The 19793-nt window shown below is 35.8% G+C and overlaps 1 long non-coding RNA gene across 1 annotated transcript; it reads right to left on the bottom strand.

Annotated features, from left to right (window-relative positions):
* Positions 1–275: 275 nt before the first annotated feature.
* On the bottom strand, positions 276–11899 carry LOC136027847 (uncharacterized). The gene is made up of 3 exons (XR_010617672.1): positions 11794–11899; positions 5698–5784; positions 276–464 (listed from the first exon to the last, which is right to left on the bottom strand). It is a non-coding gene; the product is annotated as an uncharacterized LOC136027847 (long non-coding RNA).
* Positions 11900–19793: the final 7894 nt, after the last annotated feature.

Genomic DNA, 19793 nt, shown 5'->3' with positions numbered 1-19793 from the left:
AGTTCACTATCCATTACCATTAAAGCAACATGACCATGAAATAGATGTGGTAGGAGTATCAATCACTTTAAGCTCAGGAGACAATTTAATAATTGAATCTATGTATAACCCAAAGGGGGATACTGATATATATAATATTTTATCAACAGAAGCAGAGGGTCACAACTCCTTTATTTTTGGTGACTTAAACGCTCATAGCACTCATTGGGAAGATATTGAACAATCAAACCGAGCTGGGAAAAATGTAGAAAGATTACTGTTAGAAAATAACCATATAGCAGTTCTAACACCATATAATTTGCCAACTTATTATAATATAAAAAATAAAAAATTTTCAACCATTGATATTCAACTAGGTCCTGCTGCTGCTGTTGACCAGGTTTCAATAAGTAGAGTAACAGATCTACAAAGTGACCACTGCGCTATTAAGACTACAATCTCTAATATGTCTCACCAAACTAAACCTGGAAAAAGGAAGTTTATCAACAAGAAAGGTAATTGGCCAATGTTCAAGCAAATCCTGCAAGAAGCCAATTATAATTTACTTGAAGATTTTTCCCAAATTGATGAAAAAGTAAAAATACTTAACAAAATTATGATGGACGCTGCTCACAAAGCAATTCCCAAGACAAGCCCCAACATTTGGACTCCAACTGGCAATAAGAGAATTAAAAATTGGTGGAATGAACTATGCTCTACTGCAGTGGAAGCTAAGAACGTAGCAAAAAAGGCATTTCAAAGACATCCATCAATGAGCACTGCAATTGAATATAAACGTAGCTCAGCAAAAGTAAAAAAAACATGTTTACAGGCCAAAAGAGAGGCATGGGAAAAATTTTTGACTAACATAGATCATCAAACTGCAGTATCTAAGATTCACCAATACGTAAGCAAGATGAACGGCAAGAGAATGACACTTGATGATCGCAAATATCAAATAAAACACCAGGGTCAATTAATAACTTCCGATTTCCTAAAAGCTGATATTTTTGCACACACATTCATGAAGAAACCTCTAGACACTGTTTTGCCAAATCTACCTGTATGTGTCCTCCCTTCTGTAGCACAACATAAGAAGTCGTTAATGTTACCCTTTTCTTTATCTGAGTTACAGACAGCTATTGAAAGATGCAACTTAAATTCAGCCCCAGGATACGATGAGATACACATCAAATGTTTGATTGAAACACCTGACATTTTTCGAGCTAAGCTCCTGGAAGTATGTAACAGCGCATGGAGAGAAGGGAAATTTCCTACCCCCTAGAAAATTGCACTTATTTACCCAATCCTCAAACCTGGAAAACCACCAGAAGATCCTATATCTTACAGACCAATATCAGTTCTCCCCACAATGGGCAAAATATTTGAGTGAATGATTTTAAGGAGATTAGAATGGTTTGCAGAGGTAAATCAAATAATACCCCAATCTCAGACAGGTTTTAGAAAGAGTCATAGTGCAATGGACAACATGACTAGAATAGAAACAGATATGACAGATGCTTTACAGGAGGGCGAAGTTGGTATTGCTGTATTGTTTGATTGGACAGATGCATATGGGAATGTAAAACGTAAAAAGTTACAAGAAATTATGCATAATAAAAATTTTCCACCTCTGGCGATCTCAATTATAATGAATTTATTATGTGATCGTTCCTTTCAAGTACAGATTAATGAAATACTGTCTGTAAGAAAACAAGTTGAAGATGGTCTCCCACAAGGAACTGTCATAAGCCCTCTTTTATTTACACTATATATTTCTGAACTAAAACTTAGAAGCCAGTCAAAACATGGAGAATTTGCTGACGATCTCCTTGTGTGGAACAGACATAAGAACATAACTTTACTACCAAACATCATTCAGGAAGATATATATGATGTGTGCCTGTTTTCTAAAGCTTTTGGACTGCCCATTTCTATACCAAAAACAAAAGCAATTGTGTTCCATAAACGACAAGTAACCCTTCCGAAACCCTTAAGGATAGAGGAGAGTGAGATAGTCTATGAGCCGTCAGTTCGGCTACTGGGCATGATTCTTGATTCTCGTTTAAAATGGCAACCATATTTAATGATGTTAAGAATGACAATTTTAAAACGGCTAACCATCCTCAAACGACTTGCAGGATCTAAATGGGGATCTTCACCCAAGTTGATTATTGACTTTTACAAAATGTATATTCGGTCTAAATTGGAATATGGCATACAATTTCTTACAAATATTCCGGTTACTTTGTTCAATACCCTTGAGACACTCCAAAATTCAGCCATCAGAATTGCTTTGGGGCTCCACAAGCATACTGCAGTGGTTAAGCTCAAAGAACTTTCTGGACTACCTGCTCTGAAAGACAGGGCTACTATGCAGAGAAACTGCTACTTCACAAAAATACAAACATATGGCAAAATCCATGCAGTTTTTCCCTCCACTTTTGGAAATCCTGCTAAGCCCCAACACCTACTATCTTCTTTTAGCCAATATCTAAAAGATTACCCAAATTGGAAAAATGAACAGGCGGATAGTTACCCTTTTCCAAAATCTCCACCATGGGAAATGGTGGCTCCTGAATGTCACCTTCAGTTAGTTTCTAAAGACAAGTCACATTATTCAGATCATTATTTCTGTCAACTGTTTGCTAATAAGATATCCTCACACTTTCCTGAACATATTCTAGCTTTCACGGATGGTTCAGTAAAAGGATCAAGAGCAGGAGCAGGGGTGTGTATTCCTCATGTTTCCTTGAATATATCAGCAACTCTTCCATCCCACACTTCAATTCTGTCAGCAGAGTTATTTGCTATACATAAAGCACTTGAAACTATGGCCAGACTAAACCTTTCGTCAAAGAATGTGTTAATCCTTACAGATTCAAATTCTGCAATTCAATTAATAAGAAAAATAAATTATGAGGCTGCTGATTCAGATTTAAAATTAATAAGAGATGATCTACCAAGCTTAAATAAATGTAGTATTTTTGTTTGCTTCCAGCATATTCCTAGTCATAAAGGACTGATTCATAACGTGACTGCTGATAGGCTAGCAAATGAAGCAGCAAATATTGACCCCCAACCAGAATCAAAATTGGGGAACCTTCGAGATATCATGAAACGCCGTGGTCAAATAAAATGTCTACCATTTCGAAATTCCCCATTTCGTTCTAGAGAAGACACAGTGTGGTACTATAGACTGAAATCAGGATATCTTTTTCTGAATTATGTCCGATTTCAATGGAATTTGTATCATTCTCTACTATGCAGGTGGTGTTTAACAACAGAGGAAACTCCCCGACACATATTTTTTGATTGCCAAATACTTGCACCCGAAACTAATAAGATTAAGATAATTTGTAAAAAACTAAAGATTGAAGAAATGGTTGACTCCATCATTAGTTTTCAACTACCTCCTAATACTGAAAGGCCGATCTATCGGGTGATGATCCAAATTATGAAAAAGACAATGGAAAACGAGCTAATTTCGTAATGAAGATCTACTGTGCAGAAGAGAGCGAGAGTGAGTAGGAAGAGCCGTATTGGTACCGGCCGGCCTCTTGGCCTTAAACTGCTGGGGACAGGTAGCTCAAGTACTCGCACTTCCCACAAACCAAACAGAAGAGAAGAGAGGACGAAAAAGAAGGATTGTTAGTGCCATCTTGAAGTCAAAGGGGTGAAAGGACTGTATGCAGTCTGTATACCTTCATACAATTTATGGAATGGAATAAAGACAAGACAGGGAAACTGTTAATAGTGGAAATAATCTTAGCTTTTCAGTGACCTTTAAGTAATCTTATGCATATTCCTTAGGATTTAAAGGGTTTTTGGTGTTCTAGGCCCTTCTTGCATAGGATAAGCTTAATAAGGAATCAGAAGAAAATGTTTATGTTGTTAAAAACGTTGGTTCTTAGGAGGGCAGCTATCACATTGGTTAGTTATTTAAATATTACTAAATCAAACTGGCCTAGTTTCTAAGCCAACCTATAATTTTTAGTTGAAAAAATAGAATGGTTAGGTCAATGCCCATATTGTATAACATATATTCATTGAGATTGCTGTCTAAACTGGATTTTTAACATAAAGTAGGGGTAAAATTTTACTTTAGCTACTTTTGGCTACCTTTGAAAGAGGATAGGTTAAGAAAATGAAACTTTCAGGGATGTGTCTAGAGGCTAGAGTATGGGTAAATTTATAGCAAACAGTATTACTGGCTTTTGTATAAAGTGAATATACCACTTGATGCGTTTTTTATGCTCTTTATAAATATAATAATTGCTTCGACCGGAAATTCATATTTTAAGCACTTTTTGACCTCTTAAAAATGACCTAAATATGGAGTATAAAAAGGCTTAAAACATTGGTCTCAAACTTTATAACATTGGACTATAACATTAGACTCAATCCATTTTTTTAATGATATATTATCCACAAGCACTGAATGTTATGGCGTTTTCTTCTTCCTTGTTGCCAAAATTTCAATTAGCATTTCAAAGCATAGGTTTTTGGTCATTTTTTTTACAAAATAATAAGATATTTGAAATCACAAATCTGTAATAGTTTAGAAACAAATTTGGGCTATGTATTTGCACATCAGGGGGGTGGGGGTAAAGTATAGCATATATTAAATATGTAAACTAACCATTACCTTAAAAATTAACTTAAAATTGTAGCTTGGAGCAATATAAGGATTTTTCCTTGTAGAAACTCCAGAGTTGATAACACATGACTCATAGTTGAATAAGTACACATTGACTAGTGGTTTGATGTTGCTGATTCCAATTCGAGTGCTTCCCAGTTATACTTCCATTCTTGTTTTGACCATTTGTTGTCAAGATGGTTCTTAAAGCTGTCTGTGGTTTGGGCAGCAACGTTATCTGGCCGTAATTTGTTCCAGAGGTTGGCAACACGGTTGGTAAGAAAATGGGCGCATTGCCGCTTTGAGGAGAAATACCTGGATAACTTGAAGTTATGTCCCCTCGTACGAGAATCCTGAGACGCCAGAGGAAGAAGACCAGGAACTGTCTTTGTATTAATAAGTTTATGAACCAGAATGGCATCACCCCGTCTTCTTCTATAAACAAGAGTTGGGAGTTTCAGCTTGCAGAGCCTTGTAGGGTAAGGGAGCTCATGCAGTCCACTCACCATCTTAGTAGCTCTTCTCTGGACATTTTCAAGAATTTTAGCATCTTTCTTGAAAAAGGGGGATGCAATACCATGCCTGTCTTAAGCCTCGGCCGAACAAGTAACTTGCATTTAATATAGTTAAATTTACAGCAAACAGTATAACTGGCATTTGTAATAGCCAGCTTTCATATTTTGACCAAAAACGCATGCTTTTATTAAAAATTTGCTGTCAAGGAAGAAGAAAGCACCATAACATTGATAAAATTTATTTATCCAATTTAATTGTGGAAAATCACTGCTTGTGGATTTTGTAACATTAAAAAATGGATTCATAAATGAAATGGTAAGTTTGAACCCAGTGTTTTAAAGTCTGAGACCAATATTTTAAGGCTTTTTTATACCCCATATTTAGGTCATTTTTAAGAGGTCAAAAAGTGCTTAAATCTGAATTTCCAATAGAAGGAATTATTATATTTGTAAAGAGCATAAAAAAACGCATCAGGTGGTATATTCACTTTATACAAAAGCCAGTAATACTGTTTGCTATAAATTAACTGAAGTATGTCCCAGGAAAATGTTTAAAGTACCTACCTCCATTTCTTTCTCCTCTAGAGGGGTCCTGAAATTTTTGGCTACATCAATTTTTGGTTATCAGTTTCTTTCTCTCTGGCCTTAGTTCTGAAAAGACAATTCCTGTTGATTTAACAGAACTTTAAGCAATAACACTGGGTTTTTCTAAATTTAGAAATAATATTTTATGCAACCTGATTGTAGGTTAAATAAATGGCTGAAATTATTTATTATCCATGAATTTCTGTTTTATTTCATTTCATTCATGTCAGTTGCTTTCTGTTAAAAATACATTTATTTTTTTTAAATCAATCTTCTTTTGTGAAAAAAAAAATTTGAATTGTTTTTCTTTTTACATGTTGCATAAAATGTAAAGGAATGCCTGGCCCTTCATTTCATATATCTTAACTAAAAGTTTTTGAGGCAGCTTCTATCAAAATACTACTGACACATTTTAATTTTTGTTTTAGAATACATTAGAACACTGTTAAAGTTTTGCATTTACACAGCTAAAAAATTGTCTTAAAAAGTGCCAAGTTTAGAGAGTTATTTTAATATTCTTCTTGCTGATCAGTGTAATTGTTTTTAAAATTCCTTCTGTTTAAAGTATTTTAAAGGGATTCTAAGCCAACCATGGGTATATTTTTGTCACAAATGATTTTGCTCAAGTGAGCTGGTGGAAAACAAATAGAACATATAATTTTTTTCTTTTTATTATTTCAAGACTAGAATATCACAAAACTGAGCATTCATATTGCTATTTGTATTTTAAGTAAATACAATCCCTGATGGGAGTTTTGTTGATATATGTCTCAAAATTAATTTGTCTAAATAAAATAGATACTGTTTATGGGACAGCAGTGAAAAATGGTAGGAACTATGACTTGAGTTGTTTTTTTCCAATATTTTCTTTTTTCAAATATTTTTTTTCTGGTTACATTTGTGTTCCTGCTTAAGTGGCTGGCACTCTAGGTTGAGAATGCTTTGTCCAAAGGGCACAGGTTTGATTCCTGGCATTACCAGTTTATTTGGTCTGGGACAAAGGTTAGTTATGTGACTATGTAGGTTGAGCCAGAACTGGCCCAAACTTGAAAGGTTACCTAGAGAAATCTAGGGTCAGTAAGCAGGAAGTGCTTGCAAAGCATAGGATGACAGGTCCCTAGCTTCCTGGCTAAAGGACCACCTGGTTCTTTACTGGGCTATTGACTTAGCCATAGATGCTTTCTTTTAATCCCATTAAATATAAGTACAAAGGAAAGAATGCCAGTAAGATGGCCCTTCCTTTTCAATGAATTGTTGATAAGATAAGATAAGATTTATTTGCAAAAGAACTATCACAAGCTCTAAAGAGCCGAATTCGCTTTATATGTCACTAAAAGCTAAGAAAAAAATCAAAATAGTACATTAAGCCAAACACTTAAAATTAAAAGGAATTAAAAAAGCAAAATCATCAAAAATAAAGCAAATTCATCAAAGATAAACTTAACAATTAAATTACAAAAACATTGCAGTAAAAAGGGGACTTTGGCAATTACATGATCACGAATTATTATTAAGGTGTTTCAGAATAAATGGTATAAAACTTTTGCGAAACCTTTCTGTAACAGCATGAATCGGAGAGTAAGTTGGGATTGCTAAGGAGGCTGACCGGGGGAGTCGGAGTCTAATGGGATTGTGAAAATCAGGGAGTCAGTCCTCAGTGCGGGGATTGGAAATGACTGATTTAGCGAAAAGCAGGCAAATTTTTTCCCTCCTTTCTTTTAAGGTGGTAATGCGCGCAGCTTTAAGGAGGAAGGAGTATGGAATTTTCCCTTCTTTGTAAATGATCCTGAGCGAACGCTTTTGGACCGACTCGATTTTGTCACTAAGTTCTTTTGAAAGTTGCGAATGCCAGACCGGACATGCATATTCCAATAATGGTCTGATAAAGGATAAGTAAACACGGAGGGAATGTATCTTAGGACAATTAAATTTGTTTAGTAGCTTAAAAATGGATAGTGAAACATTTGCTTGTTTAACAATGTTGGATACATGTGTTTCCCACTTAAGATCATTAGAAATTGTGACACCAAGAAGCTTAACATGTTTCACTAGCATTTCGCTTGGGATCGGATCGCAAAAAGCAGGAGTAGATTTCAAGAAGTTGATTGTCATTATCTGTGATTTAGTGGGATTTACTGTCATATTTAGATTCTTGGATTCATCCGAACATTGGGTTAGGATTTCAACGGGGTCACTTTTAATATTCCCATGACATACTTCAAGGATCGACAAGTCATCAACATATTTCCATCGTTGGGGGAACTCCTTGCCAATTTCGTTAATCATGACAAGAAAAAATAGTGGTCCCAATAAGGTTCCTTGAGGTATTCCAAAGTACCTAGGGAGGGGGTTAGAGAAGGTATTTTTGTATTTTACAACTTGTGATCTGTCTGAAAGGAACGATATAACAATATTTACTAAGAGTGGGTCAATTTCAAAGTTATCGTGTAGTAAACGAATTAGGATAGTGTGGTCAACTAAGTCAAACGCTTTTTGGAAATCGACTAAAACCAGGTTCAGCCAAACATTTGGTTTCTCTAGTTCACTTAGGATCGTGTGAATCAAGTGTACAAGGTAATGAGTGGTGGAGGTTTTTCTTAAATTACCAAACTGTCGGATGTCAATGCGTGGTATAATTTTAATTTTAAGCCAGTCACAAAGGAACCCTTCGTAAAGCTTTGAAAAAACTGGAGTGAGTGTAATAGGACGCATCTTGGTTATAGTCAGACTGGAAGATTTCTTTGGGATGGGTGTTATAAAACCAAGTTTCCAGCAACTTGGGAATTTACCAGATATTGTAATTTGGTTAAAAATATCAGATAAAGGTCCAGCAATTTTGTCTGAAAAGGCTTTAATCAAGTCAATTGGGATGTCTAATGGGCAAGTACTTGATTTTTTGAGCTTTTGGATTTTATTTATAATATCAGAGGGAGAAATTTGGGGGAAAGAGGTGGAGGGAGGAATAGTTTGACCTGAGCCAGTGAAAGGGGGAGACTTTGAACTATGGACGCCAGATGCAGGTTCAAATCGTTGGCTATCTTGTAAGGGGGCTCAGGGAGATGAAAATTAACTTCAACAGGGTTTTTTCCGCAAATCTCTTTGATTTTCCTGTACCATTGTTTGGGTTTGTTAGAATACAAATCCTTAACCTTACTATTGTAATACCCAGAAGCTGCCTTTCTCAATTTTCTCTTCAGGAACTTTCTTAGATCATTAGCCTGTGAGATATGTCCTTGCTTGAACAAATTGATTTTTTTCCTTATTAGTTTTTTAAAAGTCGCAGTAATGTAAGGTTTATCGGTAGAGCATATTTTAATTTTTTTCACCGGAAAATGGGCTTCATAATTATTCCTCAATAAACTTTGGAGGGACAAAGCCTTGAAGTCGACATCATTTGTTTGGTACACAGGGGACCAATTTTCACTTGTGATCCAAGAGCCAAAATTGTAGAGTCCTGAGTCAATTAGAGGTCTAAAGACGGTTTCAGTAATAGTAAAGGAATGTTTAATTGTAGCTAGTGGAGATAGGAGTAGGCTAAAGTGGTAACTACCTCCGAGAGGGGGAAGAATGGTGACGGGTCTTTAGAAATTTGACATATTGGTGCATATTAAATCAAGAGTAGAATTGCCTTTGGTAGTAGGGACTTTTACAATTTGTTTTAGACTAAAAGTATTACATGTAGACTCAAGTTTTAATTCATTTGCATCACCTAAGAGGAAAATTCCAGCATTTGGGTATTTAGATAGTACATAGTCGGCACTACCATGCAATTTTTCAATAAAATTAATTTTTTCAGTCGCTCTCTGCCCAGGAGAGTAGTAAAAACAACACAGGACAATCAAGTTGAAAGGACATGGTAAGACTTTAGGTCGAAAACAAACCCACAAAATTTCATCAAAGGGAGTAAGACAAGGAACTAATATTTCTGAAGGATAAAAATCATTACGGACAAAGAAAAGAATTCCACCCCCTTTCTTACCCAGAGGGTGGGTTTCGGGTCTGAGTTTAATAAACTGGGTGAAATTATTCATTTTTAACATGTGTGTATTTTGAGCGTGTACTTCAGTAATAGCGATTATGTCTGATCTATATATTTTAGAAAAGGAGTCTAATTCAATTTTACAAATGGTTTTTCTTTGTGACTGTTATATTTATGTATTATCAAGTATTTTTAAGTTAATCTTCACTGTTTTGTTTCAATTGCCATTGCCTTAGGAATTTAGTGTTAACAGACAGGAGTCATTGCCTTAGGAATAACAGACAGGAGTTCTATGTTTCCTAACTTCAATAAATTTATATGCAATTTTGAGACCAGGGGTTATAAAGTAGGTCAAAGCTTGCAAATGGAACTGTGGTGTGACTAATTAATTTTGTAAGAAATGTACATCAGTTTAAAGATTCAAATAAACAATCATGTAGAAAAAAAAACAAGACAAATAAATAAGAGTATCCCTTTACAACCATTTAATGAAGTGTCACAAATGTAGGTCACCCTTAAGATTGAAATTAACAAAGCTTCAGTTTGAATTTGTTTTCTTTAAACAGACTGAAGGGGCAAACCTCCAAGCTATGACAAATTCAATCTCAATTTTGGGCTCTTTCCTTTTCAATAGGAACTTTCTTTGGATATTTCTTCCAACCAAGTAAAAATAGTAGGGACAGGATCAGGTGTAAGTGACCTTCCATTTAACCTACATACCCAGGAGAAAATTATGCAACTCTATGCTAATAATTGGTAATTTTTTGTTGTTAATATATTTGACTTATAAAGTGAACATACCCCTTGATGCCTTGTTTTGTGTTCTTTACAAACATAACAAGTGCTTCAATTGCAAGTTCAAATTTAAGTGCTTTTTGAGGTCTTGAAAATTTGTTATCTTAGGTCAAAAAGTGCTCAAGTTTGAATTAGCAATATAAGCAATTTTTATACTTGTAAAGAACTTACAAAAAGGCATCAAGTGGTATATTCACTTTATTTGTAAGTCAAAATGTAAACAAAAAAATTTTACTCCCAACCTGCCTAATTTGCAAATATATAGCCTAAATTATATATTTTCAATGTATTCTGCCACCTTTTAGCCTACGTGTTTTTCTTTTGCCACAGTTGCTTCAATTCTCAGGTACTAGGGTTGAGGGATAGATTTGCAGAATCAATAGGAAATATGTAATTCCAGCTTTAGATTTCCATATTAGGAGGGTTGGGGCTAAAGTAGAGCAGGGTTGAATATAAAACATGTTAGCTATAATTATTATGTAAATAATAAAGAGTCACCTTTTTTTAACAGGTTTTCTTCTATAGGCCTAGAGTCCTTCTCTTGGCTTTTACCACATAAGCATTGTATACCCCAAGAAGAATAAGTAGCAACAAGCTATATATAGGCTACATAAGCACATATTGTTAAACAATGACTTCTCAAGAGCCTAACTATGAATCCTTAGTAATATTGACAAGAAATGAGTAACAGAAAAAATGAAATTTAGGCTAAATGGGCAATTAGGAACTGGATACAGGCTAAAGGGGGCCAAAAACAGGGTTGTATAATTGGAGTTCAAAGAACTCCAATTGTACAGTGAATTTTAAAAAATCACTGTATACAAGTTATTTTTTAGTGAAGTAAACCCTTCCCTTGCTAATTTAGGACTTTAAATTGATTAGCCTACTGAAATTTTCCTATCCTATGCAATTAAAATATTTTCCCTTTTCAGAGCATTAAGACAATCTATCACAATAAAAAAATATCCAAAGCATCTTGAATGGAATGACTAAAAGAAGATATATGAAAATCACAATCTGTAATCTAACAATTAAACTTCTGGCCACACAAATTGAATTAGGATAACCAGCTCTGAAATAATTGCTCAAGTAGCTTAGTAGTAACTTTAACTAATATTGTATTAACTTTATAAGATTTTTCTTAACCATTTTATTAACTCCCTATCCCACCCACCCAGTAAAAGAAAATACCCACCCACCTACACAAGAGAAAAGCCAGTTTTAACCAGGCTAATAACATAGTTTTTAAGTCTATTTCGTGCAACTTACCTTACAACATAAAATCAAGCTCAATAACTCACCACACTGGTACACAAAAGTGGTGCCTTCATCCTGGATCCATCTGAAGACATACTCCATGATTAGCTATAATTGAAACTTCTACCTTCTTTCCGAGTTAACTTGAGACGAACATACAAAATGTAAAAGTTGTTAAAAGTCAACTTGTTGTTGTTGTTGTTGTTGATTCCAACGTTTTTGGAGCATGAATCAGCTCCGTCACGTACGTATCAATCTTGTCCAGACAATGTGTATGGAGAATTTTTAAGAAACGATGACTACTTTCAGATTAGTGAATCACTTAGAATCGTTATTTGCAGATTCTTTATTGGTGGCAAACCATTTTTTCCACTAGTATAGCCACCTACGTCAGACCACCCTAATTAATTCTATAGTATTTACAGCCGTAAATTACAATTTACATTAAATTTCGTGGGAAACACATTAAACTTATACAATATATTGAATACATTAATAAACATTTGACTTGATACAACATGACCCAAGACTGTTAAAGCACATCGAATAAACTTGAAGTTCTAATAAAACAACCCAGTGCAGAAACAGACACCCTACGAGCCCACGGAGGGGCGGATGAATGACCCACCACCGCACGGAAAGTAAAGGCACCAAAGAGCTTTAGAACTTTTCTTTTTAATATTTCACGCTGGATATAATACTTTTTACACGACATTATAACATGGCGGACATCTTCATATACATTACATACAATGCAATTTGGGGAGTCAACCAAATTCCATTTAAAGAGAACAGAATTCACTTTAGCATGGCCAGATCTGATTCGAAATATTGTTGTGGCAATTTTCCTCTCACTGTGAATTAGGTCCAATGGAGGAGGCTTAAAATCATATAGATCCAAGATTGTATTAGTGGACTTTCTTGTGAAATCAGCTTTCTCATCAATTGCGGATTTGGCCTCATAACCCTGAATATATTCACTCAGGGACAAGTTTACATCCAACAATTCACCATTTCTGCAAGCCCATTTTGCCATTTTGTCAGCTGACTCGTTCCCAGGAATACCTGCATGTGCTGGGACCCATGTAAGTTGTAGATCATAACCATGTATTAGAAGGTCATCAACTATTTTTTCAATTTGTGCAGCAGTTTCTTTGGCATCATTTCGTTTCATAGCTAAGTAATTTAATACAGATAGAGAATCAGAACAAATCAAAAAGCTACCAACTATACCGTTTGACTTAATATAAAGAAGTGCTTGATAAATAGCAATCATTTCTGCAGAAAAAACAGTAAGCTTGTCAGGTAGCTTAAATCCGCAAGAAGTACCAGTTGACGGGACTACAAAAGCGCAGCCTACACCCATTTCCGACTTAGATCCGTCAGTATATATGTGAGTAAAGTCAGTCCATTGCAGAGTCAGCCTATACCACTCTAATTTTAAAATTATTGTTCCTGAATCATTAATTCTATTATCTAGAGCTAAATTAATTACATTACCTATTCCGTTGAAGCGTGAGGAAAGGTCATCTATATTTGGGGTTGGAACTAGGCCTGGAAGGCCAGCATTACTCATCAGACAAGAATATTTATAGACTGTAGGGGAAAACCTTGGTCTAAACTGGAGATCTTGATTCCATGTAGCAATGCATTCTTTATAAACAATATGATTTGTTGATCCCATTTTTTTTAGAAAGTAACGGGCTTGAAGATTATTTCTTCTCCTCTGAAGTGATGTGACGCCAAGCTCACAGTAGAGGGCTGGGGTGGGGGTGGTTTTTAAGCAGCCTAGAGCTCGTCGGAGAACTTGATTAAAAGCTGAATCAAGTTTCTGGAGGTTGTGCTTAGTTGCTTCCCTATAGAACATGCTACCATAGTCCAGTTTGCTGGTGATTGTTGCTCCAATTAGTTTTGAAACACAAGAATATGGGGCTCCTCTTTTAGAGAGGCAGATTGCATTGACAAAGTTTGCCCTACTTCTCAGGTTACCAACAAGATAGTCGATGTGGTTAGTCCATAGCAACTTTGAATCCAGTAAGACTCCTAGATAGCAAAATTTCTCTGCATGTTGGATGTCCACTCCTGCTAAAGACACAATGGGGGGTTGAGCATTTGTTCGATTTTTCCTTGAGAAAAGAACACTTACTGACTTCTCTGTTGAAAATGACATGTAGTTTTCCATTGTCCAATTTTCTAAGTAATACAGGGCTTTTTGGACTGAAGCCTTAAGGCATCCCCTATCTCGAGAGGAGGCAGCTACTGCAATGTCATCAGCATATAAGTATAGTTTACAACCCAGTATCGTATCTAAGTTTATATCGTGACAATATACTAAAAACAATAAAGGACTTAGTACCCCTCCTTGGGGGAGACCCACATTATTTGGAGCACTAAAAAAGCCAGACGAATGATTTTCTAAAGTTATTTCTATTTTCCTCTCAGTCAAGAAATTACCAATCCATTCCACGATTTGAGGGCTAATATTTAGCTTCTTTAGTTTTGCCATTAGAGTAGGGATATTCACTCTGTCAAATGCTGAAGTCATATCAAGGAAAACAGCTAGAGTTTCTTTTCCTAGGCGGAATCCCTGTTTTATTTGATTTTCAAGCCTCACAAGACAGTCTATTGTACTGCGTTGGGGCAGAAAGCCTAGTTGTTCTGGCTGAACTACTTTCTCAATTTCTGGTAGAACTTTCTTTTTTATCAGTCTCTCCATTAGCTTGCAGAGGCATGAAGTCAAGGCAATTGGGCGATATGATTTTGGGGATGTAGGGTCCTTTTGGGGTTTCAGGATTGGTATTATTGCAGCTTTTTTCCAAAGCGATGGGACATAACCTTCCTTGATGGACCTATTAAACAAAGTTAAGACAGAAGCCTTAAGCAGGGGGGACATGTTGGACAGCATCTCATTGTGAATCCTGTCTGGGCCCATAGCCCCTGGTTTTAATTTTTTAATAATCGTATCAATATCCTGTTCTACAAGTTCAATATCATTCTTAGGGAAGACCTGTGTAGGTTGCATAGTGGGTCGGTTTTGAGTAGAAAGTTGTGGAGGAATGTTTGCAATTAGATACTCTTTCAGAAGTTTTATTTTCTCGGGTGTTGTGGCGGCAGTGGTTCCGTTGTGTATCATGATGCCAGATATTGGGGAAGACCTTTGTCCAGTGTAGACTTTCCAGCTCCTCCACAACTCTTTGATTGATGTAGTCTTCGTAAACTTTGTCTCAATTAGAGTCTTCCATCCATTCTTGATTTCTTGGGGAACAATTTTCCTAAAGATGGCTTGTTTTGCATTCATTTCAATTTTGTTTGTAACTGTAGGATTTCTTCTAAACTTGTTTCTTGCCGTGTTTCGTTCCTTATAAGCTTTTTGGCATGCAGCATTCCACCCTGGTGTGGAGTTTCTAGATTTTCTTTTAAGTTTTACATACCCAAATACCCTTTCACTAGCATTCACCATAACTTGAGTTAACTTCTCATTAAGCTCCTCAACAGAGGTAGGTAGTTCAACATCCGTCAGATCCGAGTCTACCTCTCTCTGCCATTCAGGCCAGGACTCCTTGCGGAACTTCCAACTCACCGACTTCATTAACTGAAGTCTATAAGCAGAAAAATTAAGCACTGACATTACTGGGAAATGATCAGAGTCAAAGGGTGACGGTATAATAACCTCAAAGTCAACTGAAAGGTCTAAAGAAGCAATTGTTAAATCTATAGTAGAAGTCTTCCCATTTAAGGGGTTTAGCCTAGTACCTAGATCTATTGGAGTGATAAGACAAACCATATTTTGAGGATCAGTAATAAAATCTGCCAGTAAATTAGAATTATTATTTGGAGAAGATGTTGAGTCCCACATTGGGTTATGAAGGTTGAAGTCACCAGCAATTATTTTCCTCTCTTTACATTTCTGAAAAGCATCTTTGAACTGTTTAAAATCAAAGTCAGTTGCAGTCCTGTTATAATAGTTGATAACGGATATCCAGTTATCCGTTCCATCCTCTTTGACAGATATAATCCCAATTTCATTTTTTCCTGGGGTAAAATCATCTACTATTTTAAACGGGATATTATCCTTAACTAAAGTCATAAGTCCTCCCCCTGGTCCTGTCTTCCTATCCCATCTAGCCATGCTATAGCCTTTAAAATTTGGGGAAGTTTTCTGTTCATTCAATAAAGTTTCCTGAATTAGTACAATATCTGGCTTACTCCTCACTAGAAGGTTTTTCAATTCTACTACCTTTGATTTTCCCATTCCCCTAATGTTTAGTTGGATTACCCTTGTAGTCATTCTTTGATTTTTTGTTTATGAACACGCTTATTTAATGTCTTTTTCTCTGGAGAGGACAAAATTTTCTTTGGAACAAAGTTATCTTCATCCATACCATCCTCTGAGTCTGTTTCATTTCCAGAAACAAAGGATTCAGATTTCTTCAGTGAAGACAGGATCTTCTGTACCTCTGACTTCGAGCTTTTGCTTAACTTTACACTGGAAGCAATCAGTGAGCACAATGATGACACTACTGTGGTTAGTTGGTCTATTTTTTCTCTCAGTAAGACAACTTCCTTGTTAATTGGTTCCTGTATTTTTGCTTCTGGTGGGATTGAAGGGTGAACAAGGACTGGAAAATGTTCAAAGTTTAAAGCTGGTGGTGGTGTGTGCAGAGTCTTCCCTTTGGTGTCAGTGAAAGCTTGAACTGCATCTTTGAATGATATACCTTTTGTGACTGACGTTTTCAGAATTGCAGCTCTAAACTTGTAATCCTGGCACTCTTTACTGAGGGCAGTGTGCTGTCCATTACAGTTTGCACATCTTACTTTTTGTTCATTTCTGTTTTTGTTTAACTCAGGGCAAGCTGTCATGGGGTGATTATCTCCACAAATACCACAAGTATCTTTACCCCAACAGTTTAGAGAGTTATGGCCAAATTTCTGGCACTTGAAACATCTCAACGGTTTTGGTATGAACTGTTTCACCACAGTGAGGGCACTCCATATAGGAATTATTGTAGGAAAATCCATTTCTTGAGAGAAGTCAACATGTATAGTGTAGCTAGTGTATGGTTTACCATCTCTAGATGTGGGATGAGGGTTTAGTACAGTTGCCTTTGTAACCTGTTCTACTTGCTGAATCTCCTTACAGAGTTCTTCAGGAGTAGCTAAGTCCCTGGGAACGTATAGTACTCCTTTTCTGCTTGAGTATAGCATATTTTCTGGCTTCATTTCAAATTTGATCACTATATTATTCAATGTGAGATCCCTTATGCCTAAGATCTTATTAGCAATGTCTAGATTTTTTGGAACAACTTCAAGAGAGCCTCTAGGACCTATTCGTGGGAGTATTTTCCCATAATCATTTCCTAGAGCTACAGCCAATCTACGCCCTAGATATCCAGCAGAAGTCTTTGATAGAGGGACTAGCATACCCTTGTCATTAGTGTCAGTAATTTTTGTCATATCATGACCTTTAGCCAACAAATTTGGTACAGTGGGTCCACCTCTAACTCCCCCACAACCTCCACCCTTCCCAGGACTACCAGGAACCATTACTTCTTTCACGTGACAAGCTTACTTTGCAGAAAAAAAAAAAAAAAAAAAAAAAAAAAAGAAAAAAAAAAAAAAAAAAAAAAAAAAAAAAAAAAAAAAAAAAAAAAAAAAAAAAGTGAATGCACAAATACGATTAAACAGACCTCAATAAAGTAAAAAGAGAGGCAAAAATACAAGCAAATAAGGGCACTATATACAACACATACATACAAGTAAGCAATATTTCATATGGCACAAGATCTCAAGGAGATAAAAGAGCCTAAAAGGTGGTCTGAATATCAACCATACAGTCCCTTCACTGTTTTGCATTTACCAAAATTCAATAAACACTTTTTCACCTTCACATTAATTTGTTATTTTTTTTTTCAACCATCAAAATCTTCAGGTATTACTATTTTCTACAACTTGAATTGTTGCCAAGCAGCGTTTTAACAGCACTTAAATTGATTATTTTGAACTTGTATCACTAATCCCAAGTTGAATAATTGCAGTTTAACCACAAAATGTTTTATTCAACCATGTTCTTATAGGCTACCAATTCCAATAGACTAGAGAACTTTATTATGACTTTTATATTCCTGTGTAATTCTTAAATTACTTTCTTCTGCATTGTTCATTTTTAAACTTTCCGCACAATCGGTTTTATTCCTTTTTCTCTTATTTTAAATATAGGGTGTGTTCAAATAATGTCGATATTAGCCTAGTAGCTTGGGTGCGTTTTTTCAAAGTCAACTTTTCATTAACTTTCAGTCAACTTTTACAAATCGAACGCTAAAAGTTAACTCGGAATCGCAAATAAAACGTCGGAATGCTGAGTTGCGTTTGATTCAACTCGAAAAAGTCAACTTAAAAGTTGACTTTTTTCTCTGCTGCCGTTTTATTTAGTAAAAAGTTGACCTAAGGCCTTTTTTCGCGTCAACCAAAGAGACTGTTTGAGCTCAACCACTCGGTGTGGTTGAGCTCAACCGCTGTTTTTGCGTGAAACGGTGACAAACCAGGTTGTCATGAAAAGTGATTTTGCGTGAAACAATTGACTGGTTGAACTCTAATTTAATCAGAACTGTCATTGTTTTTAACCTTAGGGTTCTACCATTCATAATTGTTGGTTGACCTTTTCAGGCGTAGATTTCGAAAAGAAGAATTCGTAGGCTATAAATAAGTCTATATAAAATAAGAATTATAAGCTGACAAATAGAATTCTAGCCACGCAAAAGTAAGGTTTAATTTTGTTTTTTTCGTATTAGGGCTATTTAGATAAATGTTGGGTTATATCCTGCAATTTGATTCACATAGACCTTAAGACAGGAAGTCAAGAGTTTGAATATACTTTTGAAAACTTATGTAGATACTTGGATATCTTTGTTTCATCCGGTAAAATTCTAATCCATTGACTTTTTGCTATATTGGAAAGTTGTTGGGCTAGAGAATTGAAACTTTCAGGGATGTGTCTACAGGCTAAAGTATATCCCGGGAAGTTATTTTGAGATCCCTAACTATACCCCTTCCCCCTCCTCTATATAACGCAGTTTTTTGTGCATTACAGCTTATATTTTGGTCAAATTTGATCCTATATTACTACTAAAAGTGTAAATCCTTGCTTACCTTAGAAAAAGTCAACTTTTCATTGTTTTTAAGCTACTATATTCCATAATTACTCATAATTACTTCACCTGCATTGAAAAACAATTATCACCTTTTATGGTATAGTTAAGACTGGAATGAAGGTATTTAAACCCATGCACTGTTTGAAACTCTTATCTTTAAAGGGCTTTTGACAGGAGTAATACAGATAAGACTTTGAACTTTTAAGGGGCTTCTCACTCAAAATTATGATTCGTTTCTACAATTGGGTAAGGTTATTATGTTATATTAATTTGAAAAAATTAGAAAGATGTATTTGTAACTTACAAATGGATGATCAAATCTTAATGCAGTTTAATATTTAGAAGGATATTGTGTCTCAAAGCTCTTATTTTAAATCCCGACAAAATCTGGTGACATTGGGGGGAAGTTTGGGGTGGGGGAACCTAAAATCATGGAAAACGCTTAGATTGGAGGGTTCGGGATGAAACTTGGTGGGACAAATAAGCAGAAGTATTACCGATCTCTCTCTCTCTCTCTGTCTCTCTCTCTCTCTCTCTCTCCCTCTCTCTCTCTCTCTCTCTCTCTCTCTCTCTCTCTCTCTCTCTCTCTCTCTCTCTCTCTCTCTCTCTCTCTCTCTCTCTCTCTCTTTTCTCTCTCTCTAAGTTGAAGAAACTTTTCATACTTACTTTATCATTGTTCTTTAAAAAAATTCTAACAAATCCTGCACCCCCTTCATGGAAATCTTTTTCCCCGTGACAAACTCCTCCATAGAAAACTTCCCCGCATAACCCCATCCCCTCAACCCCTCCCCCAGCCAAAAACATCCCCCTGAAAGTGTCTATACACTTCCCAATAACCATTACTATATGTAAACACTGATCAAGGTTTTCAACTCGCAGCCACTCCCACGGGGACT

Source organism: Artemia franciscana, chromosome 6 (assembly GCF_032884065.1).
Source record: "Artemia franciscana chromosome 6, ASM3288406v1, whole genome shotgun sequence".
Taxonomy (NCBI): domain Eukaryota; kingdom Metazoa; phylum Arthropoda; class Branchiopoda; order Anostraca; family Artemiidae; genus Artemia; species Artemia franciscana.
This window is presented reverse-complemented; position numbering and strand designations above follow the sequence as displayed.